At 45.6% G+C, this 17,845-nt stretch overlaps 1 protein-coding gene across 7 annotated transcripts in view; it reads left to right on the plus strand.

Annotated features, from left to right (window-relative positions):
* Window positions 1-4,505: 4,505 nt before the first annotated feature.
* Window positions 4,506-17,845, plus strand: part of HECW1 (HECT, C2 and WW domain containing E3 ubiquitin protein ligase 1) — a 268,709-nt gene continuing 255,369 nt past the window's right edge. For 4 of the 7 annotated variants that reach the window (XM_055124931.1, XM_055124935.1, XM_055124934.1 and 1 more), the window contains exon 1: window positions 4,988-5,100. The gene's annotated coding sequence lies outside the window, so the exon portion shown is untranslated. Of the gene's footprint in view, window positions 4,711-4,987; window positions 5,101-17,845 lie in introns of those variants that run through there. The other 3 variants (XM_055124933.1, XM_055124932.1, XM_055124938.1) reach the window with 3 other exon arrangements.

Here is a 17,845-nt window from a genome sequence, read left to right on the forward strand (position 1 = left end):
GAATGTGTTTCTCTTCTCCTCAGCCAGCAAACATATAAGAATTCATAATATTAATCATTTTGTATGGACACAATAAGAGATGCATTAAAGCTTATAGAATTGCTCTCCTGGGGCCATCTCAATCTCAGACTACAGTGCTCAGGCCAGAACAGTCTTTCTTATCCCTAGCAGGGTCCCAGTCTCATAATTACTATTGGATCATGACAGCATTTGTCTATGATCAAGCTCTTAACTTATAGTTAAGAATTAGGCACTTTGGCCAGGCCCATCTCGATGCCAGGGTAGCACATAACTCACCGCTTGCCCTGGATCCTTCCTGTCCCACGTCGGGGACCCTACTTTGGGGTGCTAGGAACTGAGGGCAACTGAGGCTTAAGTGGAGAAAGCAGATGCCCAGGAGGGAATAATATTCGAGGCCAATTAAGTCCCAAGTTACAAAAACATAATATTGTCTTCTTGTGTCTATACAAAAAAGACATAGCTTTAAAGTAAATTGTTCAAAAAGGCATAAAGAGGAGAGAAAGGCAATGTTATAATATTCAGTGTCCTAGGAAGTTCTGACCTTACCAATTAACAGAATTTGATTAAGGGAAGAGCAGATAAACTGGTAGAAATGGTTACAGATAAACAAAGGAATGGGAGTGACTCGGGAGCACTTTGATGGGTGTGACTGATAAACCTAAGCTCCTTGTGGCAAGGGCAAACCAATGATATCCAACAAGCCTCAACACTTAACAACATGTTAGTGATCTTTTATAGAAGGGCTTAATGACCCCTGAGTGAAATACAACAGTTTTTACACTCTTTCCTCTAAGAATACTTTTTTGTATCCTTTTTTGTAGCATTTTCAGTGTTTTTTTTTTTAAACAAACAATACAAAGTGTATTATTTCTGTTCTGCTTTGGCGCAGGGATTGGGGTTCGGGATGGAAAAATCTGAAATATGGTGGTGAGAAGGTGCAATGGTGGTGGGATTGGTGTTTGAATATTAAATGTAATCAAATATTGTGAACTACTTTATAAAATAAAAAAGTTAAAAAAAAAAAAAAAGAAAAACAAAGCCAGGTCAGCTGCATGCAAAGCAAGAGTCCCACTTGTTAAACTAGGTCTCCAGGCCACACAAAAGCTAAAAGTTTGATTTTGTACTTAAGTGGCATTTTTGGAGTAAAAAATTACCATTGCAATGACACAAACAAAAATTAGATTTTATTATATTAGATAAGTACTGTGTTGATTTGCCAAGCTTTTAATTTAATAAAGTTATTTCAATCCTTGCATTTGTACTTTATGATTTAGTATACTGTACTATGGGCTGATTGTGTCAACTGAAAAATAATCATTACTAGGCAAAAAAGAGTTCCTAGATACTATATTAAAAACAAGATTCATGAAAGAAAAATGTGATTAATTGAATTTCACTTGTCTTGGAAATTTTGATGTTAAAAACAGTTAGAGAATGAAAAAAGAGGTTGCAAATTAGGTGAGAATCTTTAAAAGTCACATGTCTGACAAAGAATTTGTATGTGGAACATATAATACACTCTCAAAATTCAACAATAGGAAAGAACCATTTAAAAGCAGGCAGAAGTTTTGAAGACACTTGACTAAAAGTAGAAACCAAGTACCTGAGAAGATGCTCACCAGTTTTGAGCAAATTAATACAATAAGATATTGCTACTTAGCTGTGCAACTGGCTATACCTCAAACAGACTGGAATTTTCTGCTTGCTTTTTGGGCCATATTGAGCGATACTTAGGGGTTATAGAACCCAGGAATTCTGCCTCAGATCTCTGCTTCCCCTTCTCCCCCATAGCCTCATTCCTCCCACTCCCCTACTTGGCTCTGGATTAGGAGCCTTTGGACTGAGTGATGATGGGTCTATCAGTTCCATCTTCCATCTTGTCTATCAGTTCCACTCAAACACATAGTACTAGCTTATTTAATATGAATTTTAACACTTTCAGATTGGATATCCATGCAGTCAGACTCTTTCTTCTTTAGGTTTTTATTTTCAGAAAATAGTATCACTGTCATCCCATTGCTCATAGATTTGCTCGAGTGGGCACCAGTAACGCCTCCATTGTGAGACTTGTTTTTGGCATATCGAATATGCCACGGGTAGCTTGCCAGGCTCTGCTGTGTGGGCAGGATACTCTCGGTAGCTTGCCAGGCTCTTTGAGAGGGGCAAAGGAATCGAATACTGGTTGTATGGGTGCAAGGCAAATGCCCTACCTGCTATTCTATCGCTTCAGCATATTAAAGTTTGTTGAATGGGTGAATAAATTTATATGAGTCCTATGCTCCTTCATGAGGCTCTGTTTCTGCTTGGCCTCGGACGTAAAGCCACAGGACGATTTTATGACTCCAAAATAGCCCCTGCTATTCCCTAATCATTTACTCACCCTGCAAAATTAAAATCATTTTTCTCTCGTCAGAAGATCTTGTTCTCTAGGCAACTTGCATAGCTAAACAGATCCTCAGCCTGACCTCTGAGTTATTCCCTTTGAGTTTAGGCATCATGCAGTGAGTAGTTTGTGTATTTGGATACAACTAATCCTGCAGAGAGAGACAGTGTTGGAAGTGACTCTGCAGCCACCACATCTTGTATCTTTGCTACAACAAAGGCTTTCCCTTCTGACATTGTAAAGGTCTATTTCTGAAGATGAAGTCCTAGGTCAAAGTCAATCTTCTCAGCACCGTGGGAATGCTGCAAACACTTCCTTGTTTGCTCTCTCTTTATTTGGGTGGGCTCAGGGGAAGTTGGGGTCCATCCTGCTTTTTCAGGGTTACTTCTGGCTTGGTGCTTAAGGGTCAATCCAGGCAGTGCTTGGGGGACCATGTGGTGCTGGGGAGGAAACCCACACTCCATCACGAAGGCATGTGCTCCAGCCCCCTCCCCAGCTCTGTTTGCTCCTCTTTAAGGTGCTGACCTCAGAAGGGCAGCAGCCCTTCCCTGCCAGACACTGAGTTATGTAAGACAGAGCCTCCAGGGTGTGCTGGGATGGTGCTAAAGTATGACACTTGCATATGTATCTCAAGATGCCTTCAACATAGTCTGCCATTATGTAAGATTGCTGTTGTAGGGAGCATTGGGTTCTGACTCATTTTAAACTGTTTCTTTTTCCTTCTTTAAAATTTTTTTTTCTTTTTTGCAGCTTGTTTGTTTGATGCATATTAGTAGCTTGATAAGTATAACTCATAAATGTATGACTTTAAAACTCAGGTGGGTGTTTTTCTTTCTCAGTCAAATGTGAGTCACTCTAGGATTAGCACCTAAAATCTGTTAGCTTTAGATTTGAGATCTACTGCAAATGGCACCTTAAAAATTATAACTTTGTAATTCATGGTGATTCAATAAAAAATAAAATGAAAAGTTAAAAAAGGAATTATAAAGCCCAGTTTAGTCTGATTTTATTTTTGTATCTGAAAATAGCATGATGCTACTCAGACTATAGGACTGTGAGAAATAAACAAGACAACATAAGTGTACGGAGAGGAGGCAGGAGGGGTCCCCCCGCCTCGACAGGCACCTGGCATAGACTAGAGGTGCTGCACAGAGAGGTAGATGGGAAACTTTCTGCCTTCGTTATCTTTTGTCTTCTGTATGGGAAAAGAGAAAGGCCCCAGGGGGCTTGGGGGAGGATAAAGCATACCTCAAAATTGTCCATCAATAACCTTTCTAAGAGAAGTTTATTTGTCAAGTTATCTCTAGGATAAAAAAGAGAATAAACTCTAAAACCAAATGATGTCATATCTATGAAAACAATAAGGTGAGCATTCTGGCAAGTTAACTAAGGTGAGTAGCTATTGTTTATGGTATAGACAATATCAAACCCTAGTTACTGGAGAGAAAACCAAAAACACCAGACTGGGGGCAGGGGTAGGAGGATGGAGGCGCCTCAGGCCAGGGAGGTGGTGGCATGCACTCTGGGGACAGTGAGGTGAGGAAACAGTACCGCAGCATGAAAATGCCACCTAAATGATGGCACATTATTTAATAAAGAATTTTCTCTTGTAGTCTGGCAACACCACTGTGGAAGACAGGGATGCTGGCTCCTGGCAGGATTTTTGGTTTCGTTTAGGTCTTGAACTGAAATCACCACGTGGTCGGTGGTGGGCTGCTTTCTGCTGCAGCCTGTGTGTGGGGCCTTGGAGGACTTTCCTCAGGCAGAAGGAGGAGCTCCTGCAGGAGCTAGTGCGGGCCGTGCTGCTGGCTCCCTAGCTGGGCTTGGGGCAGTGCTCACCTGAGCACACACCTGGAGGAACGGCAAAGGCCTGGGGCCTGCACTCCTCCGTGGAATAGAGGGAAAAGCTGGTGAAGGGTGCTTTCCCAGAGAGGCGCAGCTCCCCAAACCGCCCTCATACTTTCTCGGTTTGCATGCGGGGAAGTTCTGGTGCAAGAGAGCAGCTCACCAGACGCCCGACGAGAGCCGGGATCAGCACCAGGCCTTCGTTCTCAGAGGAAGGTGCTAGTCGGGCTGTAGGAAAAAGGGGAACTCCTCAAGACTCAAAATAGGTTGTCTGCACATCCCGTTACCTGCTTTCAACATCAGTTCTTGTCCAGAGTCATCACACACATCTTTTTTTAAAGAGGTTTTTTCTAAGGGATGCTGGGACGGGAAAGCGTTAGCAAGAAGCTCCGTGCAGAACGCAGTAGGCCCTACACTGGACTGCCGAGAGCACCTGCCGAAGCCGCCGCGCGCGCGTCCAGGTGAGCCCCGGCTGGGAGGGGCGAGGGGTCGGCGGCGCCCCCTCGCAGGCTGGCAGCTCGGTCCGGAGAGCTAGACCGGCCCAACCGGAGGCTTCCAGATGCGCGAGTTCTCGGGTGCCGGGATTCGACGCTGGCGCCGCGCGCTCGCGATGCTCCCCCGGCGGCGTGGAGACCCGCGCCCGCCGTCCTCGGGGAGACACGCGCCGGGCCACCTGCGGCCGCCGCGGACACACAAAGGAGCGCGCAGGCCGGCGCGGGGCGGAGCCAGGCTGCGGGGCGGGGCGCGGCGGGTGCGGGACTCGGCGGGCACCCGCGCTCCGAGAGGCGTCGGCGCGGCGCCGGCGGGAGGAGCCCCGCGCCGCAGGACGCGCAGCCGGCCGGGCCGCCCAGGTAAGCGCCGTCCCCGCGCCACGCCGGGCGCCCCTGGGGTCCCCGGCCCGCCGCCTCTCGGGGACCCCTCCCCGTTCCCCCGGCCTGCCGCCTCTCGGGGACCCCTCCCCGCGCCCCCGGCCGGGTGCCTCTCGGGGACCCCGGCCCGCCGCCTCTGGAGGGGACCCGGCCCGCCGCCGGCCAGCCGCCTCTAGGGGACCCGGCCGGCCGCCTTTCGGGGACCTTGGCCCGCCGCCTCTCGGAGACCCCGGCCCGCCGCCTCTCGGGCGCGCGGGCAGACAAAGAGCGCGGGCGGGCCGGGGTCCCCGGGGTCTCCATCGCCCGACGCAGTGCCCAGGATGCGCCGTGCGCCGAGCCGCGGCCGGGCCGGCCACCTGCGTTCAGGGCAGGGGCGCGCCGCGGGGAGACCCGGACCGGCGGGGCGCGCGCCCTCCAGCCCCGCGTTCCGTAGCGGGTCCTGCGGCCGCTCTCGCCTCCCGGCCGGGCCGCGCCGGGCACCTCGGTCCCTCCCTGCGGGATGTGCCCGCGCGTGGGTGCGGCTGCAGCTGGCAGGGGCGCAGGCTGCGGAGATGCCGCCTCCGGGCTCCGCACCCTGCCCACACTGCGCCGGGCTGGGCATCTCCCGGCCGCCGGGGCTATTGTTTACGCGGCTGCAGCTCTGCGCTGCTTGCTGCTCTCCACCGAGGTCTGCACTGATGCCGTCCCCGGCCCTGGCCCCCCGCCCCGACCCCCACTTCTGTCCCCTCTTTGGAGATTCCAGGGCTGTGCTCCTCGGAGAAGGGTCCAGGCGGCGTAGCTCCCAGACTGGGGTGGCATCCCCCTCTCCGGCCTCGAACGCAGTTTGGGAGGGCGATGCGCCTGGGAACGGGCCAGCCGCTTGCACCCGGCAGTGTCCCGGGCCTCGGCAGGCGGTCCGTCTGCGTCCAGTCAGAGGGCTTGCCCCCTGGGCCGTGGTGGCCGCTGTTATGCCCTGGGGATTCATTTCGGAAACCTGCTTTCTGCCCAGAACGGGTTCGAGTACGCCCGCCTATTCCGTGCTGGTCCGTCTTCCCGTTCGCTGAAGTTGCTGTGGAGGGATCTGCTCCTTCTGTGCTGCGCCTCTGGGACGGCGTTAGAGGAACCGGCCGAGAGGCGCGGGCAGACTGGACTTCGGTGGCATTTAATTTATGAACTGTGCTCAGGCTGATTCTGGAATCCCCGGCTAGCGCAGTTAGTTGTCAGCTTTGTGAAATGGCACTTCTCATTTGTCTGGGATAGTTAATCCAGGAAGACAGATTGCCCAAGTTGGTTCCAGTCATGACATTACTGACTTGGGCGGGATACTGCGTCCTGGGCCACGACGCCTCCCCAGGCGTCAGACTGGAGAGATTGCGGCTGCTGGCACCGTGCTCAAGATCACTGGATTCCCTTTACACTTCACATTCCCTTTACACATCATTTTAAGGTTTTTCCTTCTGTGCTATTTGCCTCAGATATGACTATGAATGTAGCAAAGTCTAAAAAGTCAGCTGTGCTCATGGAGAGACAAACCTTTCCCATCTCTTTTCTTGCCTAAAGCCAGTCGAGTAGTACTGGCTGATGATGACTGCGATTCCTTCCAGTTTCAGTGTTGTGCGGTCTTGGTAGAGAAGAAAAGTTACTGAGAACTGAGCAGATAGCGCCAAAGGCTAGTGCAGCAGTCCTGGATTCAGTCCCTGATATTACATGGTGCCTCAGCACTGCTTGGAGCAACCTCTGAGCACCCCTGGCTGTCTGTGTCCCCAAAACAAAAACAGTAAAGTTACCCAGTTGAGAAAGGCAATAATTTTAGTCCAGCTACATGAGCAAAGCAGGGATTGGTCATAGAATTTATGGTTTGTGTTTACATCAGTATTATTTTAATCCCAATGTGGTTTTATTTGGCTGGGCGCTGCCCCTGGCAGTGCTGGGCGGGGGTAAGGGTCACTCCTATTGATGCCGGGGATGGTGTCCCAGGACGTCCTGCACACAGAGACTGTGCTGCAGCCCTGTGCTGTCTCTGCCCATAGATGGACAACAACTGTTTCCTTCTCCGCATTTGGCAGTTGTGTCTGGCTTACTTTCCCTAATCGAATTCGGTATTGCTCTTATGCTTGCCATCACTTTTGTTTATTTAACAAGTCAGTGAGGTGGCAGTCTAAGAGGGAAGAGAAGTGTCTTCATGTGCTTTGTAGTCACTTTCACAATTTGGGGATAGTTTATGTATTTGATTATTGACTTACACTTCTTCATACCGTTTTCCACAGTGGAATGCTCATTTTAAAGAAGTTCCATCAAAATAATATCCAGGGTTAACAGTACCAGTCAGGCATAATGGATGGCTCCTTCTCTTATTCCTCAGCCTTTTTGTTCAGACTTCTAAGGCAGCACTTAGTATATTGCAGTTATGTGCATTGAGAATGGGCCAGAATCCCCTTGTCTTAGTCATGCTATGAGCACCTTAGTGGCACTAATGCTGTTAAGCTCATTTCTCATCTCTCCAGCACCTTGTGCTCTGCTCAGGAAAGGGTATGTTACTCGGAATGTGAACTGAGTAAATTTCAGGTTATAAAAATGCCCACTGCTTAGATAGGCAGGAAGTGATGAGGAATTCTCCCTTTCATGAGTCAGATGGGCAGGTTACATAAGGGAACCAGTAGGCCAGGACTCAAATCCAGGCTGGCTATTCTGCAGCCTCTGAGCATGAGGTATACTAGAAAGCAAGTTCAAATGCTGCAGGTCTGAGTTCTTTATTTTTCACTCCAGTGACTTGGAGTGGCCAGTTGACAAAATCAATTTTGTTACTACTCTGTTGAGTCATGTGTGACCTTAGAAGGAAATTTGTTCATGGCAAGCTTTGTCCTCTAACCTGTACTTAGGCAGAAAGTTTGGACACACCCCTCTGCTCTAACTCTGGTTCTAACACCTGGAACTTGATAGGGTGGTGGATATGTGTAGGTCCAGCTTATTAACCTGTTGGAGTTGGTTAATTGAATGTGAGCATCGGTTGCAAAGATAGAAAAAAGTTCCTGAACTTACAATGATGGAAAATTAATTCACAATGAACTGTGTGGGCCAAAGGGATACTATAGGGGGCAAGTCACTTGCCTTGAACGTAGCTAACTCGGTTTGAGCCCCACCAGGAGTCATCCCTGAGCACAGAGCCAGGAGAACCTGAACACTGCTGAGTGCCCCCCTCCCCCTTCCCCCAACTCCAAATGAACCACATAATGAGGTTTTCACTGGAGTGAAAACTAAAGAACCCAAACCTGCAGCATTTGAACTTGTTTCTGGTGGTGATTTTCTGGTGATTCTCTATTAATTTTCTGGAGTTAAAAAGGTGAAGGGGCTGTGAGTGGGAAAAGTTGAAGCCTTGCTTTAGGAAATGCCACAGTTTCAAATCACACGTATCCACCAGAAGCTGTGTTTCCAAACCCGAGGGCAGTTCATTGGAGACAAGCATCTTTTCTGGCCACAAGCCCAGAGGGGTCTCCTGGAATGAAGGTTTCTGTGCTGATAGGTATGACTCATGGAGAGAACTCTGCCTCTCCCATCACCTGGGTCTTTCATCCTAGACAGCAGGGCAGGTTACTGTTAACTAACCAGGACAGGCAGTACCTGGGTGTGTTTGTTTTTGGTCCATATACAGCAGTTCTCAGGGCTTACTCCTGGTTCTGCACTCAGGGACCACTCCTGACCAGGCTTGGGGGACCATACAGGGGGCTGGGAGATCAAACCTGGTTTGACCACAGGCAAGGTAAGTGCCCTGCCTACTGTGCTACCTCTCCAGCCCCCTGGTGCCCTTTCTGTAATGCAGCTCCGGAACATGTTTGAAATTCATGACCTTTCAAAGAAAATGGTTTGAAATGAGCAGTGCAACTTTTTAAAAATCACTTTTCTTCTTGGAGGTGTAGTTTCTTTCTCTTTCACTGTAGCAGTTGGATCGGGTGATAGCAAAATTCACTTCTAATCTTTAGCTAATTGAAAGGCTTCTGGGTATTAGTGATAATTCAGCAATGGAAATAGAAATATTTAAAACAATGTGTGCCTGCTATCCTAATAGCTATTTTGGGCTTTCTGTAATGCTATTATCTATAAATATATATAAAACATTTTTACTTGTAAAACTAGACTTACCATATTAAAATAAATGCATTTCCTCTTTCCATTAGTGGTGATAGTGGTGTAAAAGTACACCTCCAACACCTGTACAGCATGAATTTTAATTTGGTTGACAGAGTTCCAAATAAATCATTTATATTCTTACTATTGTTTCACAGCTAAATAATTCTGTAGTCTAGTAGTCCCTGAAATTCAGCCAACAATTTCTATTGCTATTTATTTTTCTTATTTTGATTCCTTATTCTTCTCTTGATATCCCTATATCCCCGTCCCTCCACCTCCCACTTCTCCCCCCACCCCTATACAAATGCAGGAGATTTCCTTCCTTTTTTCCTTCCTTCATAAATTTCCTTCCTTTTCCTATTTTCTTTATGAGCATTGCTGCCCAGGTTTTCCCCAAAAGATCCTGAAGCAGATTGACTGGCATGCTGATAGCATGTATACACCCCAGAACTTGTTTATATGTTCTTGTCACAGAACTTCTGCCCACCAGGCAGTTGAATCTTAAAGCTTCCTTAAATAGCTTAGCAAACAAAGCAGTGTTTAGACGTCCAGTATTCCATAGTGCATGAATGTGTGAATATTGGTATGTGGTAACATACCAATATTCATGGGCACTATCGGATGACTAGCGGTGGATGACTATAGTAGTCAAGATTTTACTGGCCCATTGATTATGATATTACGAAGAACACTAAGCTTTCAGGTCACTGGAGGAAAATAACGTGGGTTCCCATAGCAACAAGTGATGTAGACTGTTCACATGATTTGCTAAGAACTCATGCTCTTCTGGGCTTTCTTGGCTCAAAGCTTAATGTTCATGATGGATTGGAAAATAAGAAGATAGTGTAAAGATAGTTTCTTGTAGTGTTGTCAGGCATCTAATTTTGCACTGCAGCATTTGGAGGAGAATTCAGTGGATGGAACCTACGGTGGCTGTGGGGGTGTGCAGGGAGGAGGGCGCGTGGAGGGATGGGGAAGGGTACCATCTGTGCCCACAGAGATAGATTCACTCATAGAGACTTCACTGGGGGTCTCTTTTGTATAGCTAGAGGAGCATATTTTCTCTTTCACACTCTCTCAATTTATTTGGATTGCACAGATGTCAGGGAAATGTCATGTGTGTGGAAGAAGAAGAAGAAGAAAAAACTCCAACAAAATTCAGATCTGTGGTCAGAGATTGTAATTCAATCACTTTGTCCTTAAATTGGCACCTGTTTAAATTGTGGGAATGTTCTCTGCTTTTGCTTTTGGAGGATCGAACCAGAGCAGTTTGAGAAATAAAATTCTCAATCTTGCACATTATTGAGATTCAGAGATTAAGCATAAGGGGGAGAGGGTGGAGTGGAAATGGAGAGATGAGCATTAAGCACATTAGACCCAGGACTAATGGGACTATCAGAGATTTGTGATTTGTCATTCATCTTTAGTACACTGGCCAGCTGGAAAAAAACAAAACTACAGGACACTCTACACTTAAAGGAGTAATCTTTCTATTTTTCATAATTCCTTTTAAATTTTTTATTTTTTTATTAAAATTTTTAGTCATAGTGATTTATGATACTGTTGGTGACAGGATTATGTGGACTCAGTGTTCTCACACTACACCCCATCACAGAGTTCTTTTCCTCCACCGTTGTCTCAGGATTCCTTGAAATAGTTCTGTGGACCAGTTCACAGATTGTTATTTTGGGCCATTTGTTATTCTTTTAGCGTGCTTCTTTACATTCCACATGTGAGAGTTTATTCTGTATCTGTCCCTCTCCTTCTGGCCGTCTTCCTTCCACATAATTCCTTTTAGTTCCATCCACATAGTGGCAAATCACATGATTTAATCTTTTCTTACAGCCGAGCATTATTCCATTGTGTGTATATGTCACAGGTTCTTATCTAGTAATCTGATTTTGAATACTTGGGTTGCTCACAGAATTTTTTAGCCTTCAAAACTTGAAATCATTCAGTTAATAAGTTTCCCCCCACGCGGCTGACCAGGGTTTGATTCCTCCGTCTCTCTCGGAGAGCCCGGCAAGCTACCGAGAGTATCTCACCTGCATGGCAGAGCATGGCAAGCTACCCGTGGCATATTCGATATGCCAAATACAAGTAACAACAAGTCTCACAATGGAGACGTTACTGGTGCCTGCTCGAGCAAACTAATGAACAACGGGATGACAGTGCTACAGTGCAGTGCTACTTTTGAGTACAAGTTATTTGTGTAGAAGTGAGCCTTCTGAAGTTGAGAAAAGAATTTTGAGGGTTTTTACTTTCCCCACCCAGGTGTGACTTTGTCCATGCCCAGACAAAGGACCTGCATGGGAAGGGGATGGCAGTAAGGGAAACGGGATAGACAAGTGTAAGGTGACTCATTACACTCTGATCCCTTTCTCGACTCTACTCCCTTCTCACCAGTGTTCTATGCTCTCTTATAGAGTATGCTTCGAAAAAGTTGTCTACACTGGTTTTCTCCGTTCTTCCCATCTCAGTCTGTAAAACAGATATTATGTAGTATTATATAATGTTCAATTTGTAAAAAAATTCACTTAACATGTAAGTAAAAAGCAAAACATAAAAAACTAAGCCAAAACCCAAACCAAAAAAATAAATCCCAAATATGCATCATGCAGCCTGAGACAAGAAAGCCAGTACCTTTGTGAGCCTGCTCATCTAACTTCCAGTTCTCTGGAAGACATCCTAGCCAGGCTCCTGTCCCCTCCATCCTGTGGCCTTGCCCCGTGCTGCTTACCAGTGGTCTCTGCTCTGTGTCATGCAGGTTAGTTCTCTTTCTCACACCAAGCAGAAATTTAGAAAATCACTGATCTCTCCTTTGTCCAGTGTGAATCGCCCTATCTATGCCACCATGATCTTGACCAGTGATGCTGATGAATCTCAGTGAGACTGCATGCAAGAGTCCACACCCCTCTTTTCTCAGTCCTTTGCTTCCAGACACCCGACTCTCTCTCTCTCTCCCCTCTCTCTCCCGCTCTCTCCCCCTCTCCCTCTTTCTCTCTCTCCTTCACCATCCACCCCCCCCCATTACCCTAAGCCCCCTTTATTAGAGTCTCTGGTTGATCCCTGAACTTTTATCCATATTGAGTTCTACTAAATTTTGACCTGAAGTGATGGAAATTCTCCAAGTTTTTAACTCTCATCTCTCTTCTTTTCTTCCCTATATTCCTGCTTTTGGTCTGCATACTTTCTTCATGCTGAGGATCCCGTTTATTTCACCACACTTGACTTATTGTCAGAACTCCAGACCTGTAGCCAGCATCTTCCTCTGAGTGTCACATCACCTTAACTTCAATGTTAAAAAGAGCCCCCAGCTTGTTTGCCCCATCTCAGTAAGGGACAGCTCTGTCTTCCTTTCAGTCAGACCAAATTCCTGAGTCTCCCTTTCTCTTTCTTACACCAAGCAGAAGTTTAGAAAATCACTGATCTCCCTTTGTCCAGTGTGAACCGCCCTATCTATGCCCACCATGATCTTGAGAGACTTGAACTTACCCCTTAACTGATTTTCTGCTTTCTGTGGGCATCTGCAATCTAGTATCTCTACAACAGTCCAAATGAGCTTTAGAAATATGGAATATTAGTTATTCATTCAACAAATTTTGACTAAATACCTGCTATGTGCCAAACATTATTTTAGGAGCTGGCTTGTAACATGAACACAACACAGAATGATCCCAAATTCCTATTGTATTTTGGTCCACAGTTCTCTAGTGGTCCTGACTCCCTCAGAACGAAATGGAGCTCCTTAGTTTGGAGATCCCCTCCTTCCATGTTCACCAAATCCAAACCTGTCTCCTTGCTCTTTCAGACATGCCAGATATATTCCATCTCACAAGCTCTTCCCTTGGTGTTCCCCGTGCTCCAGGACCCAGCTTACTCTTGGATTTTCTCTCCTTCACTCCCTGTGTGTATCCCACAATGCCCAGTTTCACTACTTGCTTTTTTTCACTCTACTTAGCACCAACTGACTTGTTAAATATTTTCCATTTATATTTCTTTTTTCTTTTCTTTTTGGGTCACACTCGGTGATGCACAGAGGTTCCTCGTGGAACCTCGCTCAGGAATTTCTCCTGGCAGTGCTTGGGGGACCATATGGAATGCTGGGAATCAAACCGGTCGATCGCATGCAAGGCAAATGCTCTCTCCACTGTGCTATCGCTCCAACCCCTTCCATTTATATTTCTATAGTCTCTCTCCCTTTCTAACTTGTAAACTAGTTAGTGAAGGACCTGTTTATTTACCCAGTGCCTAAAATGTTGTAGACACCTTTTTAAGGGGTAATATGTCTTTAGAATCTGCTGGGTTAGACTTTGAATGCTGTTTTAGGCCTCTGGATCATCTGAGAATACTCCCTTTTTTCCCCCTTAACTATTTCCTGAACCCTTCAAAGTGGGCCTTGGTTTTTTTCTTTAATTACTAACAGCACATTCTGTGGTATTTAACCTCTTGTAGTATTTATCCTTGCTGACTGGTGTTTCTTATAGCTGAAACTCCAGCGTTTCCTTGTTCTTCTTTAGCACCCAGCAGTCACTCAATTACTGTTGAATTGAATTACTTATTGGTTGTATTATTGTTGCCAGGACTTGATAAAATTGCTCTGTGCCCTCCGGTCTCTGCCTCCTCTGGACCACACTGACTTTGTCATCTTGACTGTGAGTGTGTCATTCCTGAGTGCAAACCGCTCAGGGGCAGCCACAGAGTTTGTTGAGAGGAACCAGCCTCTCAGGATGATCACAGGTCTGTGTGATAGAGCCAGGCATCTCCCCAGTATTTTTCTGTAGCCAAATGGATGCTCTGTTTCTCCAAACATGATGCTTGCATGGAGTTGGTGCTTTTATCTTTATCTTGTTTACTGTTTTTTTCCCTACTCCTCTGGACTTACACCCATTTTAAAGATCTCTCACCACATAGAGGAAACCATCTCTCAGTTTCCTAGGGGCATCTGCTTTCATGCCCTTTGGAGTTCCCTTCTAGTAGGTTTTCCCTTCTAGTAGTTCTTCACTCTTCTGCCTTTTAGCCTCTCCTGTAAATGGTGAGTTCTCCAAGGTCAAGGATTGTGTAATCCTTCTCTCTGTATCTTAATAACAGTATGCACCTGTAGCAGCTACTTCTCTGAATGCTAAACAAATGAGTAACTCGTGGCCAGACCCACAGAACAGCGAGTAAGGTGCTCAGTTGGAACATGACCAACCTGGACTTGATTCCTGGCACTACACATGGTCTCCCAAGCCCACCAGGTGTTCTGACCTCTAAGCTCAGACCAAGAGTAAGACCTGAGCACAGCTGGGCATGACCCCGAAACAAAGCAAGCAAACAGAAAAATTAAAAAACAAAAGAACAAGTGTTCCAGGAAACCATATAAGGGTCGAAAGTTCAGTGTTTTATTGCTTCTAGAATGGGATGTTGGTCTAGGCACAGGTCGCTGGAATCTGTATCATAATGGGTAAGTGGAAGTCTGAAAGATCTGAGTTCCACCTAGACAGGGGTTGCTCTTGTTTATTAACTCTTCTAGGTCCCAAGAACAGAGCTCACCATCAGAGCTCATGACTGTTGGCAGTCTGAACTCAGGGGCCATACTGATAGGTAGGAGCTAAGGCACTTGCCTTATAAGCAGCTGACCCTGGGCCCTGAGCACTTCTAGGTGTGCCCCTGGCCCCAAAAAAGCTTGAGTGCATTTGGAAGTATCTAAATTGTTAATACCTGTTACATAAGTGAGCATTCCTGTGTCCTAGAGAAACTTTCCTGAGATCACCCATTAGAAATGAACCCATTTTCTCTCTTTTCTTCACCCTGCCATGAGTAATGCCACGGATGAAGAACCCCACTACCTTTTCCAAGGTGATACTTACCTGTGTTACTCTTAAAAATAAATAAAAATAAGTAGCAGTGCACTGCACTGTCGTAGTACTATTGTCCCGTTGTTCTGCACGAGATTTGCTCGAGCGGGCACCAGTAATGTCTCCATTGTGAGACTTGTTACTGTTTTTAGCGTATCAAATACGCCACGCACGGGTAGCTTGCCAGGGTCTGCCGTGTGGGTAGCTTGCCGGGCTCTCCAAGAGAAACAGATAAGAAAATTAAAAATTAATTCCTTCCTTCCTTCCTATTCATTTGTTTCGTATTATTTGCTTTTGGGTCCCACCTGGTGCTCAGGGCTTACTCCTGACTTTGTGATCAGAGGTGACTCCTCGTGCAGAGCCAGAGATCCAACCTGGGTTGGTCACAGGCAGAGCAAGTGCCTTAACCGCTTTGCTCTCTAGCCCCTCTCTCACTTGTTACAAATATAACCCACAACCACTATATAACAGCCTGTCTTCCACCCCCAGTCTCTTCTACATTTGTTTTCCTTGTGTTCGGTGGTCTCTTCCTGGTGCACACACCTGAGCAGGTCTCGGCCGTGGCTTTGTCTTTGGTGGGTTATGCTGCTTCCTGATGTGGTCTGTGCATCTTAGAACCTCTCTAAGACATAAACATTTTGTAATGAGGTCATTCAGTCCTAATTTGTTTTCTTGGCATGCTGCTCTTAGTCTTTAATAAAAAACTAGCACTTTTGATACTTAACAATGTATGTGTTTAAATATACAGATGCTTTTGTCATTGATTCTTGGGACCCTGGCAGCCAGCGCTGCCTTCCCAGAGCGCACTGCTGTAGGATGTACTTCTGCAGGACCAGACACCTTGCCACCCATTTCACCAAACAGTCTTTTGAAATGGAAAGTATTTTAGAAATCTAAATATCCCTTGGCTCCCAGAACGAGCACAGTGAGTGGTGTAGTTTGGTGCGTTTGTTTACTTGGTGGCAAGGCCTGGGAACTGCAGCCCAGAGACCACAGCAGACATTGCCCTGTGTTTTATAGGAGCTCTTCAGGTGGGATGAGGCAGCTAATATCAGGCCCACCTCTGCGTGCTGACTGAGGGTAAATGGCATTTGCTTCAGTAATCAAGGCCATTGTTTGTTTCTTGGAGAAAGCATTGAATGAATCATTTATGCTATCCAGAGAAAATGGAAGGGGTAGAGCTATAGAAATTAAAAAAATATATCTAAAGTCAAGTTGTGGAAGTAGGTGTGGGCATTGGGGCGGGCAGGCAGTTGGTCAGAGTGCCCATCTCTGAGCTACAGCACGGTCCCTCTGAGGCCTGCCCTTTCCTTTTGCAAGTGTTCATTTGTCCAATTCATTTGTCGAATAAAGGGATTTATGCACTATTTTTTTTAAATAGAAACACCATGCTCTGTAGTAGGATGTTTTTCTTCGTTGTTAGAACTAATCTTTGAAATAGCATTTTAGAATAAAAGAAAAGTAAACAGTTTTTACATTTAGCACATTTTAGTATGAATTTGTGAGTGACTTTTGAGGAGTCAGGATGTATTATTTTTCAAATCTATATTTTTAGAATGCTATTCTCAAGTGGTACTCAGGACTTAGGTATTTTTTAGGTGAAGAACTCAGTGAGATTTTGAAATTATCAAAGTGAATTACAGATTCCTGGAGTGCTGGTTGGGGGAGCAATCTATGTCAAGCGACATATGACTTCATCCCCTTATTTTCCACATGGGAAAACATAGACCAAGATTGGGAAGCTCTCTGTGACTCCTGGCTCTCACGTTTTCTCCTAGTTGATTTTAAGGCAGGGTGGGAAACGCAGATTTTGGTGGTCGTGGGGTTTCAGGTTTGGGGAGTGGGCAGAAAGAGGTACAGTGATATTAAAGGGTTAATATCCATGATTTACAAAGCACTTGTAAAACTTAACAAGAAAAAACTTTCAACTCCCATCAAAAAGTGGGAGAAGAGATAAAAACACACTTCCTTGAAAAAGACATACAGATGGCTAATAGGTTTATGAAAAAAAAGTGCTTTGCATCACTTATCATTAGGGAAATACAAATTAAAACAATGAGACATTATCTCACACCAGTGAGACAGGCACACATCACAAAAAACAAACAAACAACTAGTGCTGGTGTGAATGTGGAGACAAAGAAACCCTCATTTAACTCTGGTGGGTATGTCTCCTGGTTTAATCTTTTTGGGAAGCAATATGGAAACTTCTAAAGAATGAAAACTTGAACTTACCATCCAGCAGTTTCACTCGGCCTCTACCTCATAGGCTCCAAACCACTATTTTAAAAAGGGGTTTGCATTTCTATGTTCATTTTAGCACTGTTAACAATCGCCCAGATCTGGAAGCAACCCAAGTGTCCAAGAACAGATGACTGGATAAAGAAACTATGTTATATATACACAATGGGATAGTACACAACTACAAGAAATGATGAAATCATGTCATTTGCTACTACATGGATGGAAATGGAGGGTATTATGTTGAGAAAACATAGCCAGAAGGAGAGAGACACATTCAGAATAATGTGCCTCATCTGTGGGATATACAAAATACATTATGGGAATAACGGATCAGGAGACTTGGTTTTAGAATTGGGGTTGCCAGTTGGGGATGGAATGGTGGAGGTATTTGGGAGGCTGGAGGGTAGCAGACACTGGTGTAAGGTGTGGTGTTGGAATGTTTGCATGTATGTAGTCTGTCATGAACAATATTGTAAGTAAAAAAAAAATCTGGTAGACATATAGTATCCCATTTTGGGAAAAAGGTGTTTTTTTCCTTT

Source organism: Sorex araneus, chromosome 2, assembly GCF_027595985.1.
Source record: "Sorex araneus isolate mSorAra2 chromosome 2, mSorAra2.pri, whole genome shotgun sequence".
NCBI lineage: Eukaryota > Metazoa > Chordata > Mammalia > Eulipotyphla > Soricidae > Sorex > Sorex araneus.